This window comes from Ischnura elegans, chromosome 9 (genome assembly GCF_921293095.1).
Source record: "Ischnura elegans chromosome 9, ioIscEleg1.1, whole genome shotgun sequence".
Lineage (NCBI taxonomy): Eukaryota > Metazoa > Arthropoda > Insecta > Odonata > Coenagrionidae > Ischnura > Ischnura elegans.
The window spans coordinates 38,755,636-38,781,697 of record NC_060254.1 but is presented as its reverse complement, the minus strand read 5'-3'; the positions used below and the strand labels follow the sequence as shown (position 1 = coordinate 38,781,697).

Below are 26,062 nucleotides of genomic sequence, written 5' to 3'. Positions count from 1 at the left end.
ATAATATGTTGGGGAAAGCATGCATGCAATAGGGTATTTACGTGCCACTAATTCCACACACAAGTCCATTCGAAGTTTTGAAATTCAGCTGAACTTTAACAACTGAAGCATCGATTTTTACATGCATGCCTTGGAGGCAGCCACCACAAATTAAATTCATCTGGCAGGACAAAGTTGAAATTAAATTCAACACCAATGGCTACACTTAATATCCCACAAGAATCGAAGAATGGAAGAACACAGGAATGACTCTGAATGCTTCAGAGAACAACAGCATGACACCCCGAAGTAACACCACCCAGTAGTAAATGAATGGTGAACTAATCTGAAGGGCTATTCCACTCATTGTATGGCCAGGCTATAAGTCGAAATCGACCATAACTACAGCCTCGGGAATTATGTATGGCTTTGAGTAATTCTCACCTGTGCAAAAGGCCATACGTAGGGAGGTAGCTAACCTCAAGGCCATAATGTTAAGACCTGCATAAGAGGGCGTCATAACATGGGCCATATGAAATAACATTGCACCACGAGAGAGTTATAAAAGGAATTTACGAGGTGTCATTGATTATATAGCCAATGTTTAAAGAAAATATTAATATAGCAACGGAGCACATGCTGATTCAACTGGCATTGGCCAGATATATAGAAGAAACATGTTGGTTTCATTTGGGAAGGAGGGTAAGGGATACGTGTAATCCGTTTCAAATGATGATATTTTCATTAAATGTTTCCACACATCAAAAGAAGTTGTTACATGCCTATGTAAAGAATAGAGTGGATGGACTTAGCATTCGTTCATAGTAAAAATACTTTAAATGTATGCCATAGTTCGGTGAACAGCAGAACAGATTTGATTTACTTTCTGTGCTATCTGCTGACGGATTTCTTACTTGTTTCAATAAGCTGTAACATGAAATATCTGCTCTTAAATGTTTAATATTTTAAGGTTCTCGTTACATTACCGTTCACGAGGGAGGACATCAAAGCAGCATAGGGCAAGACATTATTTGGAGGCAAGACAACCTTCAGCAAGTCAATGCGTAAAGAAGATTACTACAGCCATTTGTGACGTCTGTACAACACATGGGTAAAAATGCCGTCAACAAATCAAGATAAGAATGATATTTTTTTATTGCTAGATAACGGGGGAAATGAGCTCTACGGCCTCTATGGCCGTAAGGCTCATTTCGTATAGGTGATTCAAAAGGGGTTCTCAAATGGCCATAAAATTTGACACCACTCGTCAGAGGAGTAAACAAAAAACACTTCACCATAATGTCCTCCAGTGGCAGTTTACGGGAATTACTTCCACAGACGCAAGCACACACCCCCGAAAGGACACCTTCGCAAGGTGTCCACTAACTGTATGATACAAATGTAGCAGCCATTGCTACACGTGAGCCAGCACGTAGGCATGCTAGTCCAAAGTGCAAGTCTACGAGATGACCCAGTCGTGATCGGCAGATGTCGGTCCAGGGGTAGATAAGAGGGTTTTTTGGACCTTCCCTTGGGGAAGATTAAAAGGCTCGCAGCTGGGTTGTGGCGTGACGACTGGCTGGGCTGGAACGGCCAAGAGGCTGGGGACATATTTGTTCATTCTTAAAGGGAATAAAGTCACTGCTTTTTTTTATTCAGAGTGACTCCTTTTATTTCCGGCACCAGATCCTTCCATTCGAGAGACACTCGTATTGTCACTTATATCTCGTTCAAAGACGAGTGGGAAACGATACAAATGGTACTTATACTTCTCGTCCGTGAATTTCACTCTTCAATTTTTACAATGTTTCCAGACCAGTATTAAATGAAAATCCAAATTTATCCTTCATTGAAGTCTGTTTCGGTTACAAACCAGGGACTTAATTTTTTTTTCTCCACGTTGAAACAAACTACCTCCTCAAAAATTTACCTAAGTTTAAAAAAGTGAACCAAACTAATAGCACCAATTAAAATTTTCATACTCGCCAGCAGGAAATGTGTAGAGACTTATGGCCGGGCCATACAATATGGCTCCTTGAGAGTTGAGTCGATGCAGGCCATATTATGTATGTGGTCAGGCCATGTGAAACTTACGGCCGGCCATACATATGGCCCCGTTTATAAGAATAGCCCTGCTGGGGCGACCATGTTAATTATTTAATCACAAAAATGACCTTTAAAATTTGAGACGAAATATTCATAAATTTATCCCAATATCAAACTTCTAACGTAGACAAAAAAAATTTATGAGTAGGAAGCTAGAGGAAGGCCCAATTCCACAAAAAAAGGAACCTTGAAAACTCAACCAAATGACAGATGGTTACTGACATTGTGAACAAACTTTATACATCTCACATTAAATATGGTACACCAATTTTTAACGTCAAATCATTAGCAAATGATAATAAATCCTTTCCGACATTTACCAAATTTCCAATCATACCAAAAAAAAACACACTTTAGTTTGGTAAAATAATGGAAAATTTTCAAGCAGCGAAGGAGAATCCATTAAAAGCAGTACTGGTGTAAGAGGGCTGTCCAAAAAGTGACAAGATGCTTTGTCATGGGACGGCACTGCGTGGGACTAGAGCTGCTATGTTGGCATCACAGTGTTCCTACACTCCGTACGCAACCAGGCATCTTGCGTATTGTGCCTATCGTACTTTTTATACAGTGGAGTGTTGAGATAAGCGCTGCAAAAATCCTGCCAATTGTCTGGTGCGGACCGTGAAAAGTTTTTGTTGGTGAAAAATCACAAACCAATTGAAATTTATCACCTGAGTTGCGATGTGTACAGTCAAGGAATAATCGTTCAGAAAATTGACGTGTGCAACACAAAACAAGCATTAGGGAAAACACAGCAGGAAATTGTTTCCCTAAGACAATGCTTGCCCACACATGGCAATTGGAGCCCAGGGGCTCTTGGGTGGGAAGGTTTCAATAACCCACCATACAGCCCGGATTTGGTGCTGATGGACTACCACCTGTTCCCATCAATGAAGAAGTGGCTCATTACGCAACAATTTGCACTGATGTTCAACTGCAAGACATTGTACCTAAAACAGATGTTGAACTAGCAGGAGGCAGATTTCTACCGAGAGGGTATTGATAAGTGTGTACCACGTCATGATGAATGCCTCAATTTTAACGGCGATTATGGATAAAAATAGCCAGAGTGTGACTTCAAAATGTATATGATAAAAATTGTTATTTTCACTTTGTTTATTTTTTATTTCAAAATGTCTGTTACTTTCTGGGCAGCCCTCGTAAATGTTGAGATGAATAGATAAAACTGTTTGTATTCCCTGATGCACATTTATGTCAAATATCCATTTTACCACTCTTTTGAGTAAAATATTCTCATACAATGATTGATAAGGTTTACTGAACTTGGCCAAGGAGATTAAACAGTTAGTAAGTGCAGGCAACAGGAACATGCCACGGCATTGAGGTTGCAGATAACCGGAAAACCTGAAATAAAATTACAAGGAATGTGGTATAGGATATTTGGATTCAGGGAAAGTGGCCCACAGGCGAGGATGTTAGAGATGATACATTACCCCACAGATCTACATCCAAAATCAAGGCCGGGATGCTTTGATAAAAAAATCACCAAAAATTCTTATTTGCAGAAAAATTATGTCATGATATTATGATGATATTCATACCAGATATGGTAGCTTAGTGGATCAGCCGGAGCTTAATTCAATGGTTCTCATTTAACCCACTAAGTTTCCTTTTCCTAGAGCTCCACTAAGTTAAAAAGCGTATTAACCATGGAGTAAAGGATGATCCCAGGGTAAAAATGATACTAATTTCAAATCAATTCAAAAATCTAGAGAATGGTCATTTTGCATCGAAATTAAAGAATTACATTAATACAGCTGTTCATTACAGCCAGAGATGGGCAGTATCGAAAATACTTTTATTTGAAACACGCATTTGAGATACTTGTGTAGTTTGTAATTTGTATTGGAAATACATTTTCTGAGAGTATTTTGTAACGAAAATACATCTAAAGAGTAGTTTGTATTTTTAAAATACATTCAAAATCAATAGCAGACGTGTGTAACATGTAATGTTTTTGTGCATAAGTAGAAAGAGCGTGCGACGAGATGGCAGGGATCCCGAATGAGTCTGTATTAGCCTGCCATCTATGGGACAATAAATTGCCCCTTAATTTACTCCTGTAACACCCGTAGGCGCTTGTATACTTGCAAAACGTAGTCGCGTGTGAAGTATTTTGCGAAACGAAGTTGTGCATTGAGTAATTTGTGGAGGGGACTTGTAGAATCTCACGCTGTTCCCAAAGGTGCAGGAGACATTTTTCTCCATTTTATTTAAGACATTTCGCTATGGATAATGGTCTGATTGCCAGTTTCCTATAAATATGTTGTAAGAATGTTTGAGCCTATCATTCTAAAAATAGTTCATATTTGAATTGATTTTAATTTTTTATTAGCTAAGAACTTCGGTGAAGGCATGTATTTCGTATTTTAATAGAGTATTATGAAATTACATTTGTATTTGGTATCGAAAGTACAATTTTTAGAAGTAATTTGTATTTTGTATTTGAAATACATTTGACATGTATTTTGCCCATCTCTGATTACAGTTGCACTGTACTCAATCCAATTTCCAGCATATTTTCTCTAGCATTTTCTATGAACTGCAATCACCAAAATTTTTAATGGATGCCTATGTAGCTTACTTTGCTAATCCTCAAGTTTTCATTTATCCATGACAACAAATTTGCGACAATATTGAGTCCTACGCTTACAAAAATACTTCTCAAATATTAGATAGCATTTCATAAATATTTCAAGAAGTCCGCTTTCAGTTAGAATGCATGATCTTCGCATTGAAAGCACTTACGGCTTCAGTTCTGCAAAGGCAAAATTTAATAATGACGATGTCACCAAGGAAATTATTTAATTTATCTCTTCATAATAATAATTTCTTATTATTACTCAATATTTCTTTGTCCGAACAAACAACTTTTCTCTTTGAAACCTCCTTCTATGGCAGGATTTGTTTCAAGGCAGCCAAATTGGCGTGAAAGGATAAAATTTCCGTCACTGAGGGGTAAACAAACATTGTGGGGTGTGTTTTCTTCCTAGTTCATTGCATAACGAATGAAAACATTAGTTGAAAACTTTAGCAACAAACCATTTCAAGTTGACACTTGCGGTCTTGGTAGCAAAGTAATTATCATAGAAAAAATTCCATTGATAATAGCATATATAAAAATTTAAGGCTCAGAACACAGGAGATAGTGCCTTGATTAATACACTTTCGTTGTGGGTTATAAATCCAAAGCTTGTACATAACCTATTAACTAGATATGTTGTCAGACAAATTACCTTAGCCAACAAATGCCAGGCAAGTTAAGATCTGCATTCACTTGTATTCTTCATTGCAGTTTAGAAAATAATCACAAGTTTCATCAGAATAATGACACGAGAGCTACTGTGAAATAAAATTATATATACCAGAGTATCAGTAATTCAGGTTGGATAACAACAGGATAATGCTGTAATCAACAGAAAACTCAAGGCTAAAGATTAAAAGAAAGAAACAAAGATTGGAGCAAGTGATAACATTGAATTATGTACAAGTATGCATTATTTTTACTAGTTTTTCCACTCCAAAAACAAGATAGTTGAGAATTTTTACATGCATCAACCATTATTTTAATACCACAATCCTCGAAACCAGTCTCTAGGGTCATGAAACATTCATTAGAGTATTTCCAAATGTAAATTCATTGAATCTTGTTTCTTCCCACCATAAGAGAACACAGCAAACCCCATAAAATTTCTTCTGGAGATTTAAAGTCAAAAGGGGGCACTATCTTCAGAGAAATGGCGTTACTTGAATTTCATAGGTTTAGTTGAAAAGAAAAAGGGTAAAACATTCCTTGCTGATAAGGCTTCAAATGGCAAACAAAATTAAGGTTTTCAAAAGTTTCTCAGCAATCAAGGGATTTGAAGGACCCTCATCCAAAAATTATATTTCTTCGTGTATTTATTATATATTTTTACCAGTAGGCTATTGTCTGGTTGTGACATGAAAATGTAAAATATACGTGGTTGTCCACGAGTACTGAGAAAACAACTGAAAAAATTGTTGCAAATTAGAGTTGGGAGTCGCAATCCACAACTATTCCAGGTTGTATGATCAAGGAGCCTATCTTAGGCTTAGTATGCCCTGAAAAAAATGCAGAATTTTTAAGGTCTCAAAAATGGGAGGCCACGTCAAAAATTCACCGTGATGTCAGCTGACAGCATATAAATGCTTTGAACCCTTGTTACAGCACTGGCACTGACTTCAGTCCATGAAAAAATTACAGAGTTATTGCCATATTCCTATGGATGCCATTACAATCGCTAGAAAGCACCCTGATAAATGTCTACTGCGATTACTCAGCTATATGGCTTCTAGTATTATGATAATTGCTGAAGACTAAGCTAAGGATAAATCCATACAAATGGAATGGCTCCTCGAGTACTTCAGGAAATTATTATTTCATATCTCGAGTCTATCGTCATCTTAAATTGATATATGTACATTCTATCCAGCATTTTGAATTCTCTTACTTAACCATAATCCACTCATTTTGTGACATGCCACACATATCATGAATGAATATAAACAGCAAAACTCTGATCCTTTCACACACTGTTTACGACATTAGTGAGAAAAGAGTTAAGGTACATATATTTGCACCGTCATGATAAATTAGGAGTATCAGTTAAAACTGAAGAGGATAATATTAATTTTGAGTTTCAGCCAAAAACATACTTTTCTAATTCATTGCAGTCAACAGATCTCACAGCATAAAAAATACTCCAGAACAGTGAAAGAGAAGTAAGAATGAAAAATATAGTTGCTACGGAAACACATTGCAAAATTCACCAAATAACAATGTAATGATACACTATAAGTTCACATTTCATTGAATGATATGTGATGCATTGTGGCTAGTGGGATTCGGTTAGGAATACTGCTGGTAGGCTCGATTCCAACGGCTGACAGATTTTTTCTAATTTCCTTACCAGCCATAATGCATGTACGTATTTCAAATCGAGAAGACTACAATTACATTCTCAGTACATTCCTACGACCATTTTAAAAAATTTCATGCTATAGAACACACAATTGGGTAGTTACCTTCATCAAGGAAAACGAAAGGCATTGATTGCGATTCGTTACCCCCCAATAGTGTATTCATAATATACAAATTATTTGGTTTTAAAAATCCCAGTTTAGACGAATGGCAATGGTCAATTTTAACTGCATTTAAAAAAGCCCAGATTGGCGCCCATGAGATGCCACTCCACGTGACCTCACAGGGACCTAGTTTCTATATGAGTAAATAGGATTTTTACATCGTCTGAGATTACCAATGCATGCATGATGCACAGAGCTCGGGGAAACATGTCTTAATAATCACCTATTAAAACTGGCTATGGTTGGAAAGTTTCCTTCGTTTCGTAAGGTATTAATAATCCTTATTTAAGCCAAGCGCTACCTGCTAGCAGCCTGCATCACAGCAGCGCACATATCATCGCCTTAAGGTCACCTCACACGTCGGCAGCGGGAACCAGACTGACGTCACACGGGGTTTTTCCCAGCATTCATACTTAGCAGTCACGTTTTCGTGCACTTGAAAATTTTCACTTTTCATTCAATCGCAAAAAATAAATATTGTCATTTAAAAATCTAAAAGCATGAAATGCGTACTCCACGAGTAATAATCTTTCAATTTAGGCAATAAAAAAATAATAGGAAACCACCCTATTCAGAGTGCAGCATCTACCTTTGTCTACCCATGATGCCCTTCTCCTTTTTAATTTCTAATTTATTTGATATCAAGAGTACTGCCTACTTCATCTTCTGAGCTTTCAAGTAATCACGTTCATCATCCCACTTGCATTCAGCTTGGGGACACTATCGAACCATGATCATCACGACCTAAACAACTTACAGATTTAGGGTTTCCAGTCAAGCAATGTCCTAAACTGTAGGACATTCATCTACTTGAAAAAAAAATCAACCAATAGCATATAATAACTTTTTAATTGTCATTTGGACATTAACATATGTAGTTAACATTTTTTCTCAAAACATAGGAATCTCACAAAGAGGTGGTAAAACCAAACCCTAGCCTTTGGTGAAAATGGAGCCTGAATTAAAATTTTATATATAGGGGGAGAAAATAATTATTAGAAAATATAGGAATCCCTTGGTCTCATGGTCCTGTGCATCAGCTCTACACCATTTTGCTATAAAGGCTACAGCTCTAATAGCAGCTATTGAGGCTATTTCAGGTATTTATGCCAAACGTGCAGGCAATGAGAAAGAAAATTTAGCCCATACTTCCTTGGTCTCATTAAAGTCTCTTTTCAATGCTTTTTCTATCACAGCAATGTTGTCAGTGTTTATGGCAACCACAATTATCTCAACACTCCCAGCACAGAGAGGAATGCGACAAAGGCACTATCACTTCTAGCTGATGTCCCACCTCAATTGACATGGACGTAGGCTTTGACAGCACTGCACAAAATTTTGCCACTTATTTTGCCAAGAGATTTTTAATACACCAAAGCGGGCAGACAAGAAAATCAACACTGCTATAATTTCTATAGCTTAACCCTTTCCGCGCGGCTGGACGTGAATTCACGTCCAGCGATTCCTAGCTAATGGCGGCCCGACGTGAATTCACGTCCCATACCCGGCGGCTTTCATAGCGGCACCACTGCGTCCAAGTCGTTCGTAGGGGCTTTTGCGGGCTCACAGCCGTCAGTTACACTCCTACCATCGCTTGGGGAAGGTCAGTTCTTCTTGCTGGGGTGAATATTACGGTCGAAGACGCTTTCACTTGGAGGTACGTAAACATTTTTTTTTCCTTGTTCTATTTAATTTTCTGTTGTAAATATGCGTGATTTGCCTTTTATTTACCTAATTGTGTGTTGATATATGTGTTATAGATATGTATTTTGATAACTAGGTTTACGTTTTTCAAGTAAAAAAAATGAAAATTTTCAGTTAATTTTTTTTTCGACTTTTACGGCGATAAATTGTCGTTATCCAAAATATTCTTTGAATATTATTCACTAACTAGCGATGAAATATGGCATGATGAAGCATTGAATGCATTTTTTTAATCATTTATTGTGCATAGATCCTATTTTTATTTTAAACACCCATGTACCGTGTATTCATTATTTCTTCTTATTACTCCCTACACAAGATACTGCAGCATCAAACAATCGATTGCAGAATTCAGGATCTGTAAATATCCCGATCCTGTGTTTTGATATTATTTGTTTCCTTCGTCTCCCTTCAATTTGGGTGAGTCAATGAGTAATTATGTTATACTTTTTTTGCTTCGAAATATTTTTTGGCGAAACGTAGCTATTTTCTATTTTTGCTCAAGTAACATTTTCATTTATTTTATTTTTCAAATGACACTTATGCGCTCCTAAATTTTTATATTTAATCCTCGGACCAGTGCATTACAAATTCATGCATAAATTGTTAATTTTTTTTCGTAAACTCGTTCCTATTACTAGTAAGTATAAGCATATAATGCCTTCATTACTGAAGGTTGAAAGTGCTGTTGCTGTTATTTGTGATTAATTACCACTATCATAATGCTGGAAACATAAAAAAAGACACGATATCAAAGAACATTTTGGTATTCTTGTTAAAATTTTGCGGTCCTCGCTTGCTGCGTAACAAAATATCTTTTTTCATTGCGAATGACAATAACTTTGTGTTCTTGGTATCTGCATAATCAGGAAATCAAGAAAAATAATTATCCGTGGAAGTGTTGTCATTCCCGTTAGAGATTTAGCGGTTCAGGAAAGGATGTTTTGAAAGTTGGAGTTGAAGTGGTCGCTAGCAATATCTTTAGTAGTCTTCGACATTTCACTCTTTTCAGATACGGTTCACTCTCTCCGTATATTCTTTTGTTTGATCAATTGCCGGGGTGGCGCGCGACCTTCTTGGCCCTGCTTTCGGAAGTTTCGCAGACACAAAGAGGGTTTATTGCCACGTGAAAAGCATTAGGGATGAGGGTGTTGGGGCGGAAGAACCCTCAAGCAGGATGGCGTCAGAGGATATTTTCTTATTATGAAGCAGAGTTCAATGGTCTACCGACTGGCTCGGGGGTTCCCTCTGAGAATATTTCGGAATGCATGTCATCTCCCGGCGGTAAATAGCTCTGCCCATGCTCTGTGCAAAACGGGACGGCCGCTGGTCTCCGGGTACCTGCAGGTCCGACCCTTATAATCCTCCGCAGGCAAACACCCTACCCCGGCCTATGACAATGGGAGTGGAGTAGATCTGAGTTATTCTTCGGCATTCAATAGCATAGCGATACAAGCTAAATATTTTCTAATGAATGCTATACATACCATATTTAGAAAGTGTTTTTAAAATGATGGAAAACGACACCAAACTCGCCATAGTTTTTTATAAATAAACAAAGATCATTTTGCTATTTTTGCTAATTTATTCATCCATCATTGAACCAATATGTTACTAAAACCAGGTCTATATTTTTTAAATCGAGATCTTATAAATAGTGGAAAATTATATTATCATCCAAAATGTTTTTTAGTCCATAAAAGTATGCCATCATACTATGCTTTCATTTATCATGTTTCAGAATGGTTAAAATAAAACTCGGGGAGGAAAAACAAGAGGTGTAGAGTAATCCACCCTTAGTGAGAGTCCTCGACCCTCGACTTCTCAAGTCAGTCCCTTGCGTACTCCTGATCCTCAGGATATTACGGAGGACATTCCTCAACCGAAGTCGAGGAGAATGGCAGCTTCGGGAGTAATAACCTTCACGGAGGAACTCCGGAGGCTGCTGACACTGTTGTGAATAAGCTAATGGAGGGTCACCTTGATGCTGGCCATTCATTATTTATGGATAATTATTACAACAGTGTCAATTTGGCCCACCAACTACTGGAGCGGAAGACCTAATGTACCGGAACTTTGAGAACTAACCGGAAGGGTAATCCTCCCCAAATTAATTCAAAAAAATTAAAGAAAGGGGAAGTTGTGAATGCCTACACTGGTGACGGTGTCTGCGTCATGAAGTGGAAAGACAAGAGAGAAGTACTGATGATCAGTTCGCAGTATAGCGGCGAAATTATCGATGTCCCCCGCCGAAGGGGAGGGGGAACCATTCCCAAACCTGAGGCAATTGCAAGATACAACGAGGCGATGGGGGGCATTGATCACACTGTTCAGATGATGTCCTATTATCCAATTGAGCGAAAAACTCTCAAGTGGTACAAGAAGTTGGGCATTCACATCTTCCGCCTTCTCCTCCTCAATAGCTATTATTTGTATAAGAAATTGCATCCCAGATATTCATTTTATGACTTTCGGCTTTCGGTAATCAAATCTTTACTTTCACCTGCTTTCACTCGCCCTTCAGGCCCTTCCCCTTCATTCCCTTCCACAGGCGTAGGCTTATCAAGGCATTTCCCTCACACCCTTCCAATTGACGAAAAAAGCAAGAGGGACAGAACGGTGCAAAGAAGGTGCCGGGAATGCCAGAAGAAGGGGATAAGAAAAGACACAACGTTCTTTTGCCCTGCTTGCGAGGGACACCCTCCCCTCTGCGTCGACACATGTTTCATGGCTTTCCATGAAAATATGTGATTGTAAATATTTGTACATAATAATTTCAATGATGGAAACTGTATTTTTTTATTTGTGTATAATTAATATGTTTTCTTGCTCTGCAGTCTGATGAAGTTGTAATTTCTGTTCTATTTTTACGTTTATAAATTTGTAAAAAGTATTGTGAAAGGATTTTGTGTTTATTTAGAATTTGTGCGATTGCATTTTGTGCATATTATTTATATGTTTAGCGCTATGTAAAAATAAATTATACCAGTTTTAAAAGTTTTTTTTTCCTTTATAAATCCTGCTAGAAACTGTGTTAGTTCTTTCTGCAAAATTTCGTAACGAAATTTATAAAAATATTAGATTCAAATGTCAAAATAACATACAACATATTTCATTCTATTATTTCACAGAACAGAAGAACGAGTGCGGGAAATAGCTAATTAGCCGTTATAGTTTTAGCAGATCGCGTTTTTAGCAGAAAAATATCAGCATTTGCAAAATAATTACAAAATTGATAAATTATGAATCTATGGAATTTTAAATAAAAATAAAAATAAGACATCATATTGCATTACTATATTTGAAAGGCTTTGCATTTTTTCCCAGCAAAAGGGTTAGCTAAAAACTTAAGAGGGATATATGATCGTAAAGGGGCGTTGATACTACCCTGCATAACTAAGAGCGGCCTCAAGCGTATGGCTGAGGACGTGAATTCACGTCCGTTGAAAAAATTTAAATTTTTAGCATTAAAAATTTTTTTTTTTTTAATTCCTGAAGAGCAATTGTTTCTTAGGTACAGTATTACTGAAAAACCCAAAAAAATGCATTCAGTCAGGGAAAAGCCATACAAAAAATAGCCTCAGCGTTGAAAGGGTTAAAGTTTGAAATATAGTAATAAAAGCAATTAACGGACAGTCCTAATGCCTGCATAAATAAGAGCAAAGATATGGAAAAATACACAAATGTGTACATCAGTGAACTGACAAATGAAATTTGAACCACAATTACAAAATATTGCAATTTTTAATACTTCCAAAAGAACTACAATGAAAAAATCATGAAATGGAGAACACTTATTCTTAAAAATGTTAAAATTATCTAAAAAATCCTTTTCTAAAGAAAAATCTTCAGGCAAGTTATTCTTCAGTAAGATCACTTGTGATTATTCCTTCCTTTTCAGCCAAGTGAGTCCAGCTTTTGTCCATTTCCTGCCAAGCCCTCTATGAATTATTACTGATAACCCCACAAATCCTATTCACGGTTCACCTTTCAAAGGTTCCCAGCCCAAACACCATAGCCGTAACACTGTGTTCTCTGGAGTATACCCGACTTCCTTCCCTTGAACTTTCTCTAGCTTCAAAAAATCTATAATACCATAACCATCCCACACACAAGTATCATATTCTAACACTGGATGAATCAGAGACAGGCTATTTCTTTGGTTTCATTTACACTCTTTAATATATCTCAAAACCCAATGCAGTGTTTTAAATGATTTCTCACCGGCATTCCCCAGGGCACTTTGTATACGAAATTAGTTCCCCCAACACGTAGATACCTATTGCTGAAAATATTCTTTCTGAGCAAGATGTGAGATATATTTTCCACATTATAAAATTTCTCAATAGTTTAACCTAAATCCCTGTTGGTGACCTATCAATTTTCTCTATCAATTCAACATGTGTCACTGCATGAAAAGGTTTCCCAAAATCAGTTATTTCAGCATCAATTTCAATACCTTAGTCCAGGACTACAGCAATAACTTTTGATAATCCCAGTTACTGGTTCTCACAAGAAAAGCCTTTCCTTAAACCATGTTGATACATGAATAGCCAGTTATTTTAATGCCAGAATTCTCACAAGGAACTGACGATAACTCTCACACGGCATGCATAAGGTTTACAGGTCTATAATTATATACTTAATTTCTATCAACCCATTAAAAATGGGTATGACTGTTATCAATTTCCAGTCAGAACACAAGTTCCCCATTTATTTATTGCTTTTAATAATTCACTGTCTGATGAACATTGTTCGAATGCATAGCAAATTTTTATCTCTATCCCTATGGCTTCTATCATATCATTAAAAATAACTTCCTTATCTTCACTCCCAATTATTATTAATGTCATAATTAACATATTTTTTTCCTACTAATATCTTTGAAGAATTTCTTAGTATTTTCCCGGCTAAAAAATACAACAGGTACCTCTCCTGAGCAACCCATTGTTCAATATTTAAGCTTTTAATTAAGCATGATTTCTAGGACACAAATTGAAACTATGTGAAAACATTTCTTTTAAGTTTATCTCTTGTATAAATTCTTCTCTCCTGCTTCATACAACTCATTGCACCATGAAGTCGTTTACTGCTTTCAAAAATGTACTTATTTAAGCAGCTAGTTTTACAAAAATAGTGCAACGTCAGGGCTCCCCCATATCTAAATTGAAGGCAAATTCAACTTCTTCACCATCTCATGTCAAAAAATAAATACACTTTTTATAATTAAATAGTTGAGATTTGAAAATGTATGATTTTATTGGGTTTACCCAGAGCATTTTGTCAGGAATTACATGCTCTGGAAACTTGATGTCACTCTTGACAAAACAAACTCCAAATTCCCATCAACCCAGCCAATTCAATTCCCAAATTCCCAAAACCTTATTCCCATCAACCCAGTAAAAACCCTACTTTCTAACAAAGTTTTAATACTTTCAATTGACTCCAATTCCCTAAGCCAGAAGAGGCATGTGCATTCTCTTTCTTGAGATATGAAAACAAATATAGTAAAAGATTCAGAATATGTTTCCCCCTTACACTTCTTCTCTATCTTCAGGAATTATTTTGAATGTGCACACAAATACAGTTTCCTCGATGACAGGAAACATAAAAATATTATTTTTTTAAATAAAATATTAATCTACATGAAGCTGAAAAAAAGAGGTGAGATTAATAAGGCCAATATTTACCACATAAAAGAAATATATATCCTCAGAAAAGTAAAAACTGTGAAGCAGCCTTTCAAACTGGTTATCTATTACTATGCCTGTTACTTACGTTTTGAAAATTTATGCCTATTTCACAGACTTAACAACAGATTTTCGTTACATCTCAATGAACATATAGCGAAGTTGGAACTTAAAGAAAATTCCTTAAAAATGTACTTGGCTTCCATTGAACTATGCAATAACAGCAGAAATCACAACACCAAATTTGATCAACAGGACAGCGAAAAATCAAAATAGTTAGCATGCTGACCAACCAGAGGCTTTGAAACATAGTTCTTGCGGTGCCACCATTATTTTTACTTCTCAGTGTATTACTTATGCGCCTCAGAAATATTATCGCAATTGACACTAAATTAAATTTTACTCATTTTTTAAGAAGTCCGATCATAATGACCACCTCAGTTACAATATATACCTAGCAATCATTCCAGGCCCCATGACATCAGAGACCTACTGGGATGTAGTGAATACAGTAGACTCTCGTTAATACGAACGTTATTACAAAGCAATTTGTTAGTCCCGACAAAAAAACCTATCCAATATATAGTAAAAATAAATGTAATTACGAAATTTTCATTATTATGAAATTATGAACCTCAGTCCCGGACCCGGCGGTTACAAAATGAACTTAATTACAAAGTTCCGCGAAAAAGCAATGACATTTAGGTGGATATACACTACGTTATCATCATTGATCTACATGTAAGTTCTCTTCTTGTACTGTATCCAAGATCGTCAATTTTGGTTCCTTCTTCAGTAGGGGAGACTTCAATATGCACGAAACATCATATAATAAGCATCATTCCAGCGGAAAAATAGTGACCCACTCATTAACGTTGGTAAATTGGACGTATAGTTAGTCCTCTTCCTACGCACATTGGATTTACGAACTTTCACAGGTACGAACATTCGAAAAATTTAAGCGCACCCAAAATTTCAAATTTGGTGCCTCTGGAGTTTGCCAATGCGACAAGACGTGGCGTAGAGTGACTCGCACTTTGGTAATATGAACAAAGTATCATTTAATCAGGTGTGAAGTCAGGAACTATTCTGCGTTTCACCGATTCTTTCTTCCTGCGAACAGCGATTTTTTTTCAGCTCTGGCTATGTTGCAAGCTAGATCAGTTCATCACGATCGTGAGTTAACGCAATATTTTGATGCAGTGTTGCATTCTGCAGGATAACCACTCTCCTCGATGCCTTTTCTAGGTAAATCAACTAATGAGCAAGGTCTCGGAATGTATCTTCTTCGTATATCGAGGACTCGCGCATAATTTAATTGTGTATATTATATACTTGACTCTGAATATTTTAGTGCAGTAGATAGAAGAGACAAGAAATTTTGACGTTTTTTTTTCTTTCGATGATTCCTAAAAGAAACATTCATATGAACTTCGTTATTACAAACCTCCGATTTTTCACTCCCGCGAACTTTGTCATAATGAGAGTCTACTGTAATTGTGAATCCTACATAAAGATTCCTCGATGAAGTTTTTGTTATAATTAGACGTGGAAATAAAAACACATTTACTTGAATGAAAGTTATCCATGGTTCTAAAATAATCCAAATCTTCTCCATCCTTTCAGCTAAGGGTATTTAACAATATGCCATTGAACGAATTACAAATATCTGCGATTAATCACATCGTTTTTAGAAAGAGGAGAGCGAAGTTAGATGCTGGAGATTAATATTCAAAGTTAAATTACGCAATTTTTAGCAGGTAAAGCCTATTATAATATTAGTGACTATTTAAACGAATTTATGTAATTTGTATTATTGTATTCACTTTGATTTTTGTGACGAAACCATGCAATGTATATTGCCTGTTCGGTGAATAAAAATTATTATTATTATAGACAGAAATTTTTTTACATGGAAACCAAGTCATCAGGACAAAAATTCAACCATTCACCCACAAACATTTGAATATTTACTGTTGAGTCCATCTATACGTCTGGTGGACTAATTAATAAAAATAGGCTCCATATCAGAAGCCATTTGTGTTCCTCTGAAGCAGAAACAGAGACTTATAAAACTGTTTTCAAAGTAACATTTCATTGATTATCATCACACAACATTTCATGTCAATTTCACTATACGCATAAGTAATACAAATGTATTTATTTTCATTCAAATTTCTGTTTGAGAGTGAAGTTATTTTTCTTCAAATTAAAAGGATGCCTTCAGGTCATAAGCCGGACATTTTACTTGCACATCATTCATCATTGCTAATCAATGAATGAAATTTTGCAAAGCAAACTAACTTATAAATAAAATAATATTCCCTACTGCTTGCCACTATTTGTAATTGACAGCAGTGCTGCTGAACAGTAGAATTAATTTTTCTGGAGTGGAAACGAAGTCTGCACACCGTAAGCCAAACTTTTCTTTCAAAAAACATTCCTTACCCCAAAACATAAAAAAAACTTATACAGCATACAGTATTAAAGACCAATATAAATTAACCAGAGTCATAACTGGCGAATGAGTTTGAATTATGCCACTGAAGCAATTTGAAAAAAATTTGCAGAATTTCAATTAGGATTGAGTGCCTTAATCTTCTCAATTTCCTTAAAAAATTAAATCTAAATCAACACTGGATATTCACCCCTTCTATGATGCATCATAATGGAAATCACTGCAGTTCTTCACTTCAGTTTTTCTAAGCACCCGGGGACTAATTATCACGCAAGTTAATTTCAGATTCTTTCATTAATAATTATGGCCGATCACTGTCAACAGGACAACATTGATTCTTTTCACGAAGGACTACTTGAGTCTTATTACCAACTTCATCCATCTTTGTACCAAAGTTGAATTCCCTACACCATTCGAGATAACTAATGCCACATACTAAAATGGGAGTTCTGAGCTCCCATTGCCAGCTGTACCTGCTAAAAAGGCAACAATAGTGGAATACAGACAAAAATTCTTTGTTTGGGTGAGAGCACGTCACGACCAAAATTCAAAGACCAATATTACATCCATGGTAGACTGAGTAGCAGACCAGTTACCTTACTGTCACACAGGATAACCTGTAAGCATATTATGATTTGTCCATATCCCTCATTTCAAATCACCCTTATCATGAAAATGCTTTAGCCCTTAAACTGTCGTAGCTAGATTGCAAGTTTTTGCTCCCATTCCATAGAAAAACTACAAATGGTAGGATGAGAATGGTGTAAATTGATAATGGAGTAGAAGAGGGAGAGTTACAGGGTATTTTGGAGGACTGATTGGAGAAGATATAGAAGATATAGGAAAATTAATCAAACAGATGATTAAATGATAGATAATCAGCACTCTATAGTACCCTTTTCCATTCCTCAATATGAAGAAGTAATTTGGAAAAAAAATAATATTATTGAGCCTGGCAAAAAGTAGCACAGCAATCATATTTTTAGAAACACGGACAGTCTTATCGACGTAGCTCTTGATAACATAGAAAAACGACAATATCAATGACAGAAATATGCCTTAACTGTCCATGTACCGCAAGTTAATATTAAGTAAGCAAAAGAACACTCAAAATACTCTATACAACACAGCTATAAAAATTATACTTTCATTAAATAAAAAATTGAGCAGTTATTTGCAATTAAAACACTATTCATACAATAAGATGTAGCTATATGATGCATTAAAAATTAAATCAAAGTGCCAATCTACAGGGTAATGGGTACTGTGATTTGATAAGATTATACAGCACAACTTCTTCATGTAAAAAAGCTACATTTTCTCCTTAAGGTCAAACTGGTGGGTAACTCAGAACATCCACGGAACAATTGCCACACAGGCTGTTAACTAACAGAAGGCTGAAATTCAAAGGTTTCACTGGATCTATACTTGATGTACAAAGTAAAGCTCTACTGGACGACAAATATAACCACAGAAATCAAGTGAGATAACCTTACAAGAGCATGAATGGAATGCTTTTAGTGATTGGATATTATGTGTAAATATTTTCGTCTGTATCCTCCTACTGATATCAAAAACCCCAAGCAGAAAAATTGCATGCAAGTAAATGGTGAAAATATTCATAAAATTTTTTCCTATTAAAAAATAAAAAAAGAAACATAGGATTCTAGCATTTGATTACTTTCACAGACAGTGTTCCGAAGTAAATGGAATGTTAACAGCTATCTCATCACACAATGCTAAGGATCCATAGACTGCAGAAGAACACTACGTACTTAAGTTATGTAAAAATCAAAATAATCATGATAATTTAGCATCAAATGGAATATACCATCTTACCAGCAACAGGCAACAATCTTAATAAGTCGCTCCTCCTCACATTATCATTGACAACCCAAGAAATAACCATAATGAACTTCATTAAATCCTCAAACTTGTTAAAGAAAAATGCAATTCAAATGCCAAAGATTTTCTTTATTCTAACAGATAAAAAAGTGAAAAAAGATATGGGTATTAAGAGTTAAATTTAAAAAAATTACATGCCAATTTCAGCCTAAAAAGCGATATTAAAAAGAAAAGATTGAAGTTCCTTGTGGCTAGGTGACTGATTTAAAAAGAAGAGAACCAGAGGCAAATAGATAGCAGAAATGCTTGATGTGCTATAATATTTCATCCCTGTCGATAATGCTCATCAAAGGCTGGCATATAAAAAATTTATCATTCATTAACAAGCCAACACCTACAATGCTCCATAAGTTAACAAGCGTACCCTATCACTAAAGGTAGCAGTCCCAATTTAGCCCTTAACTTACCCTACACCAATGAGTTTCTAAAAACTCAAAGCTTAGAAAGTCTCGACTATCAGAAAATTCCAATTCAAACTTCAGGTGAGAGATTCTGAGCTTAGATGAGAAAAATCACCTGTTCCAAAATGCCTCTAATTAGAGAATACAGGATAACCCATCTCTGACAGAAATAAACTTTCAGCCAGCTTATTCACCTCTGTAACAACAACTGATGGCATTTCATTCAATGAAAATTCTACTACCATGTTCGCTACAAACAGTCAAATCATAATGTCATAAAATCAGATCAAAACTTAGATCTCATGTACTTAATCCCACAGACATAAGAAAAAGGTAGCCTAAATAATTTTCATAGCAAATTTTTTTGAAACTTACCTCATTGAGGAAAGAACAAAGTTAAGTAAAGTTATGATTACTTCCATACTACAGTGAAAGCACACAATGCATGATATGACTCCCAATAAGGACTATGCGAACATGGATAAAATAAATACTAATTTCAGAAGTTCAGTTAATGTAACTTCTTCCACTACTTCATGTAAGTTCGGTTATGACATCAGCCCACACTTAATTTCACAGAAAGTGAAAAGAAAAACCATAAACAACTTCAAATACAGTATTCTGAATTGCAAGAGTTAGAAATGAGATTAAGAGTACTCCTGTAGATTTTATGACATGAAAACAAGGTACAAAATACTAAATGAAGTAGTCATTTGGCTAATTCTTGCCGCCTCAAGCATCAGTGAAATGTTAGCCAGACGTTTGCTAATACCTAAATGAACTGAACACCAACTCAAGGGTTCAAACTTTTGACAAAACCATGGAGTTAGTTTAATTGATTAGAATCTCAGCATATTATGTACTGTCATAACTTTTGTATCCATGACTGTAAACCATAGACTTTCCCTTGAGGTAAAAATTTAGGCTAACCCAAGTCCAATTACCATAGAATGGTCAAGGAAGTCAAAATTGAAGTCCGCTACTATTTTTATGCAACAGCTCATGCTTAAATTGTTGACATGCATTTTAAAAGTTGGGAATTAAAACTCCTCGAAGCAGTAAACATAATATATAATTAATTTATACCGGCACAACTGTAATGCTATTTGTCATAAACCTCTATTCTACCTCTAACGACCTGGGAAGAGCAAAATTTCTGAACTTCATGGGCAAGGGTGAATACACATTGAATCAAATAATGACCATATTGATTATCACCAGCATAGCTCATCTTATTAATTACTACTGCCAAAAACTTCTCCGTACATGCAAGAAGTGGCATAACTCTTCCGGACATTTCTGGAGTAAAATTTAATGGAAAAACTATTTCCTAAAATAAAATTGACCTAAAAATTTGATGGGTTTCCACACCAATACGTATTCTGACAGATAGACAAGAAAAATTTTTCCATGCTAATGAACGGAACCAGTAAACACTGGCTTGACAAGTATTTCCCTCACCCAGGATAACCACAAGAGCTTATCAATGGATATATTTTTGAAATTATGTGCTGGCACAACAAGGGGACCTGAGGCAGGAACAGTCTGCACAATGGCTCAGAAAAATACCAAGAAGGGTCAATTTACATGCAGACAATTACAACCAGCAATATACTATAACTTCGAAGGAATTTATGCTGGAATGAAATGTTCACACTAGCGCAAATTGACCCGATACAAAAATTCTCAAAAAAAAAAAAAAAAAAAAAAAAAAAACAATCTCAGCAAGTAAAATAAATTATAGGCACTTCTTGAAATGCACACTGACCAAATAACTACTCCCATTCATGAAGCTGGAACCGAATTCAGCCATCGAAAGCAATATGTGATGAATTCACCATGCCATTAAACTATGCATGTATTGTAAATTATGTTAAGCAAAAATAAAATGCATATTATATGTCATACATTCCTCAAAATAAAGTCATCCAGAGATGAAAATGACAATTACATTCACACAAAATCAAATTACCTATGACCCTACATGTTATCATTTTTAACACCAGCAATCCAATATATCCCGCTTATGAATCCCACACCAAGAAAACTTTATCAAACTCTATTTTATATTTATATTTCAAGTTTTTCGTCAACATTACTTCCCAACAGCAAAGGATGTGACTAAAAAAATTTGAATCCTTAATATGGTCAAAATGAGATGATTTCTGAACTAAAATTAGTAGTTTTAATGTAATGATATAAAAAGATTACTCTTTCACCATAGCATATTATCACTAAATTTATATGCCCAATCCCTCCAACATAAAGACGCAACGATTTTCTTACAAGATGCACTGAAAAGATTACAAATTACGGAATGGTGAAATTGCCTGAATGCACTAAATTCCTAGTACTACCAACACAAGTTCCAGCTATTCTTGACCTTTACTATCTACAGGCTCTTCACGAGGGAGTAAAAATTAAGACACTGCAGTATCCTATTCATTAAAGAACTTTCCATCTATGGTAGAGCAAAAAAAGAAACTCACTACTGTACTTGAGGAAAATCTCCTAGGTGTTCTTAACAAAGAAGAGCTGGGTGCCTGGTACAAGTGATGCAAAGTCAAGTGCTCAAGCAACACGCAGTATTTGCAGAGCCAATGGTGGTGGACTAACCATTGGTGCAGCTAAACGAATGCAAATGACTATTTGTATTGTTTTGACCTGCGGTGTATTTTTACTATTAATGTGCAGTGATGGCCTCAGTGATTGAAGTCCGTAAGCTTTTATCCATCCATTGATATAAGTTCCTGACAGGTAAAATGAATAGGAAACCCTTTGACGTTATGTTTTCAGTCTTGCCTGAGGAAGATGCCAGCATCAATGCACTATCAAACGAAGCATAATGTGTAAGTTCATTCCAGAGGGAATTACATGTTGATGATGTCTCTGGACAATTGTCGAAAGTGCACACAAAACAAACACTATTGAGACAAAACTGTGGTAAATAAATACGTCAAAATTTATACATAAGAGAATGTTTTGGAAGCCATCCCATTACCTATTGATAACATTAATCGCCAGATGCTACATGCACTTAATTTAAGAGATCCGCTTTCCAAAGCTTTAATTAGAAGGAAGTCACAGTTTGGACAAGCAAATAGCAGTTGTTGAAGGTGCCAGGGGAAACCCCTTAATAATTCTCCACTCAGTAATACCCACGCATGCTGCTTCTTCCAGAAGGGTACTGGGAAAGGAGAAACTGACTCAAGCAGATGCTTTCAGGCCTCTAGCAGATACTAGACATTTTCATCAAACCACTGTGCATCAATTCCATTGCCATATGAAACTTAGCATCTGAGCATGTATCATCACTTGACGGAAGAGGGTCGAGGTAGCAATTTCATCGTTGGATCAGAGATGATCGATCGATCGGCAAGTTAATATTAAGTAATTTTCAAGAAAGAACAGCTGCACAAAACGAACAAGTCAAAAAATACTTGCTCCATTCTGTGCAAATCGGAAGAGACAATAAATTTCCTTTGAGTATAGCAACTGCTCAATTGCATTTAAATCACATAAAAATCCGTATGGGCCACAAGTCCATGAAGTGGGTTGGTCCTGTTTTGGTTCCTGGCATTAGCGCTAGGTTCTCAATGGGGAATTCCACTGAAAATGGATGATTATGCAATAAAAAAATATTCTCCACACTAAAAATTAGAGTGTAAGCAGTTCTTCCCAAACCTGCGTATTATTGGTAAAATTCCACTTTGAAAATTGCATATTAATCTTGCGCTCCAAATGACCCATCGCCATGTTGGCAGAGCGTGATGTCGGAGTCCAGTAAACAATACATTTACGTGGTGTCAGTGGACTGTTTGTCCCAGTTTTAGAAAAACCTGTGTATTTCTTAGTATAATTTTTTTCACAGCATTATATGTTACTTTCATCATCAGTCATGTGAAATATTTATCCTGAATAATTGACATGTTTAAAGAATGCATGCATACTGGAAGATGCAGCACGGTCTTGACAAATAGCGCTTATTAATTTTTCACTCTCCTCATATACAGCGATTTCCACAGTATGAGATTATTGTTGTCACTTTATGTTCTGGTGTCCCCTTAGCCCCAATAGTGCAAGTGCTCAAATTTAGTAGCAGTTGAACATAAACTGCTGAAACACCGTATGTCTCTCTTCCACAACTTAGGAATGCTAAGTAAATTGGCGTAAAATTTGATCCGTGGTGTTTCTCCAAAACGTTAACTTCTTATATTCCAGCATTGCACCAAATACACATTAAAAGCAATGAGTAAATGACAGTAGTTAAACGAGATACAAACCAAGCTTTAGATTACTAGCAAATAAGATTGTTGATTTTATTTGTTACATTTCAATTTTGCAGCTTCTAAACTCGGAACCTAGAAATCTTCATTACTGGAGAAGAAATAAGCGACCACGATTTAATCTACCTTCAGATAGCGTCTTTAAGAAGTCGGAGTCAGCCATTGCACAATACACGCACCGTAAAAATCTTTTTAACTATTCACAACTTTTTCACACACCCTTCAACTTATGAATCAGTATCATCGTAGATGTTTGTTATTGTAATTGCTGTTTTGTTATTGCCATAGAATGAGTCTGCTTACTCGCATACTGACGTCACAGGACGTTCTTGTAGCACAAAAGAATTCAGTAATTTTTACAAACTTTGAAGCTCTGTAGCAACAAGAATATTAAGGATTATGAAGTTATATTTATCATACGTTAACAACTTTAACTTACTTATCTAGACATGTAAAAAAATTACCTTTATAATTTTATAAGCACACCCCATTGCTTCACATTGCTAAATTTTGAAGCTATAAATGATATTTGATAATGGTAAAAAAACTGCTTGTGACACACAAAATTATCTTAAATGTGATTGGATTAATAGCATTACCAAGTAAATATGAAGTACAATGCCCAATAAACATTGTCCAATTGAGTTTCAAACAAATTACTTTGGCAGTCCTCGTTCTGGTTCCATGCTTGAGAACTGGAGAAACTGAGAACGGAAGTGACTCATCCCTAAAATATTAGTAAATCCATGGCCATGGCTATAACTAGAACAGCATAGCTAACAATATCTAGTGTCCAATTACCTCCGCACTAATGCTTCCTATCCACATCAATACATGTAGTTTTATAAAAAAGCCATAATTTATATAAAAAGCAAATGAGGTTCCACACACTGCAAAATTATACAACCATATGATTCATGGTCAAGATCACTAATTAATACACAAAAGATAGCTGCCCTTAAGCCAGAGAAAGTGCCACTAACCCTCTCTTAACTACAAGCCGAAGTATATTACTATTTGTAAAATTCTTCCCAATTGAAGCAGTAAACCATCCTCGTGACACCTTGTTATGATGATGAAGACGCAACATCTTGGAGGAAATTAGCATCCAATTGAATAGATCAGGAATACCCTTCCAGGGCCACAAGATGGAAGCATCAATTTCATATACTTCACAAGTCAATGAAGCAAGGCACAACAAACACGGGAAATTATGTATTAATCATTACTTGCTATAAGTATTGAAATTCCAGAGCCGTTCCATCATAATCCAGCACAAATGCCTTTAAAATATGCTTTAAATTCTTTTTCCATTTTGCCACCAGCTGAGAAGATACAGAAAATTCACATATTTACTTATTCATTACTACTGCTTAAGATAGAAGATTTCAAGACAGCAAGGGCAACACGAAACCTTTTAAAATTACCCCAGATAAAGCTACACAAAACAAAATTTTTCAGCACATTTGGCTACCTTCAACCAACATCAAAACTACCCTAAATATAGCAATGGTATTAGGGCATTATCACGACCATAAATTTAAAACTCAACAAAATTATCATGAAATTCCAATTACATATTTTTTAAATGAGAATTTTTATCTAAGATGGCAAAGCCGCAGATGAGGTCACATCCATCTGACAAAAGTTTTTTTTTCCATTGACCCCACTAAGCATTTCCAGTGAACTTCTGAGGTAATTTTGCATGGAAAACAATAAGTATAACTCCATAATAACACATAAATTTCATATGATAACATACAGCAAAATTACTATTTGTACTACCAAAATAGAAAATTACCCAAAATTTTCATGAACACAAGAACAGTAAAAACTGCTTTTTGAGAGTCATTGGAATACTTTTTAATACAAATTAAGTAGCCCTATATAATTTCCTCAGATTTCCAAAAATGAACTGCATGAAGGCAATTAACTATGGAATTTTTGTACACTGTCATAGAAGACAATCAGCAGCCACAGTATCAGAGACCTAGCATAAGAAGTGATGTTCTTTACATGTATATCTCAGTACGCTACACATTCTGGCCACCAAAAGCTCATTAATTTGAAACTTGACAATGGTCATGTCACTCCACGGAACCAACCTTTATTGGCTGTTTCAGCAGAATATTAGAGCAGAGCATCAAGAAGAAATTGACATTAAAAAAATAGTAATTACAAACAGGGAGGTGTAAATAAAAAAAACAAAATGAACATACTTGCAGGCCCAAGAGACCTAACAAACAGTACAAGATCCATTTGAGGGTGGGTAAAAACTCACTAGTTAATTTAAAAAGCACATTCTACAATGCTTTAAAACAAAATAAAAAATGCTGGGCGACTACAATATATGAAAGCTACTTCGATGCCTATTCGAACAATATCATAACAATCAAACAAATTTTA

The 26,062-nt window shown here is 35.7% G+C and overlaps 1 protein-coding gene and 1 long non-coding RNA gene across 5 annotated transcripts in view; both read right to left on the bottom strand.

Annotated features, from left to right (window-relative positions):
- Positions 1-26,062, bottom strand: part of LOC124165992 (hrp65 protein-like) — a 62,626-nt gene that overhangs the window by 21,619 nt on the left and 14,945 nt on the right. The gene's annotated exons all lie outside the window — the stretch shown is intronic.
- LOC124165994 lies at positions 3,201-6,173 on the bottom strand. Its single transcript, XR_006866373.1, has 2 exons — positions 5,343-6,173; positions 3,201-3,450 (listed from the first exon to the last, which is right to left on the bottom strand). It is a non-coding gene; the product is annotated as an uncharacterized LOC124165994 (long non-coding RNA).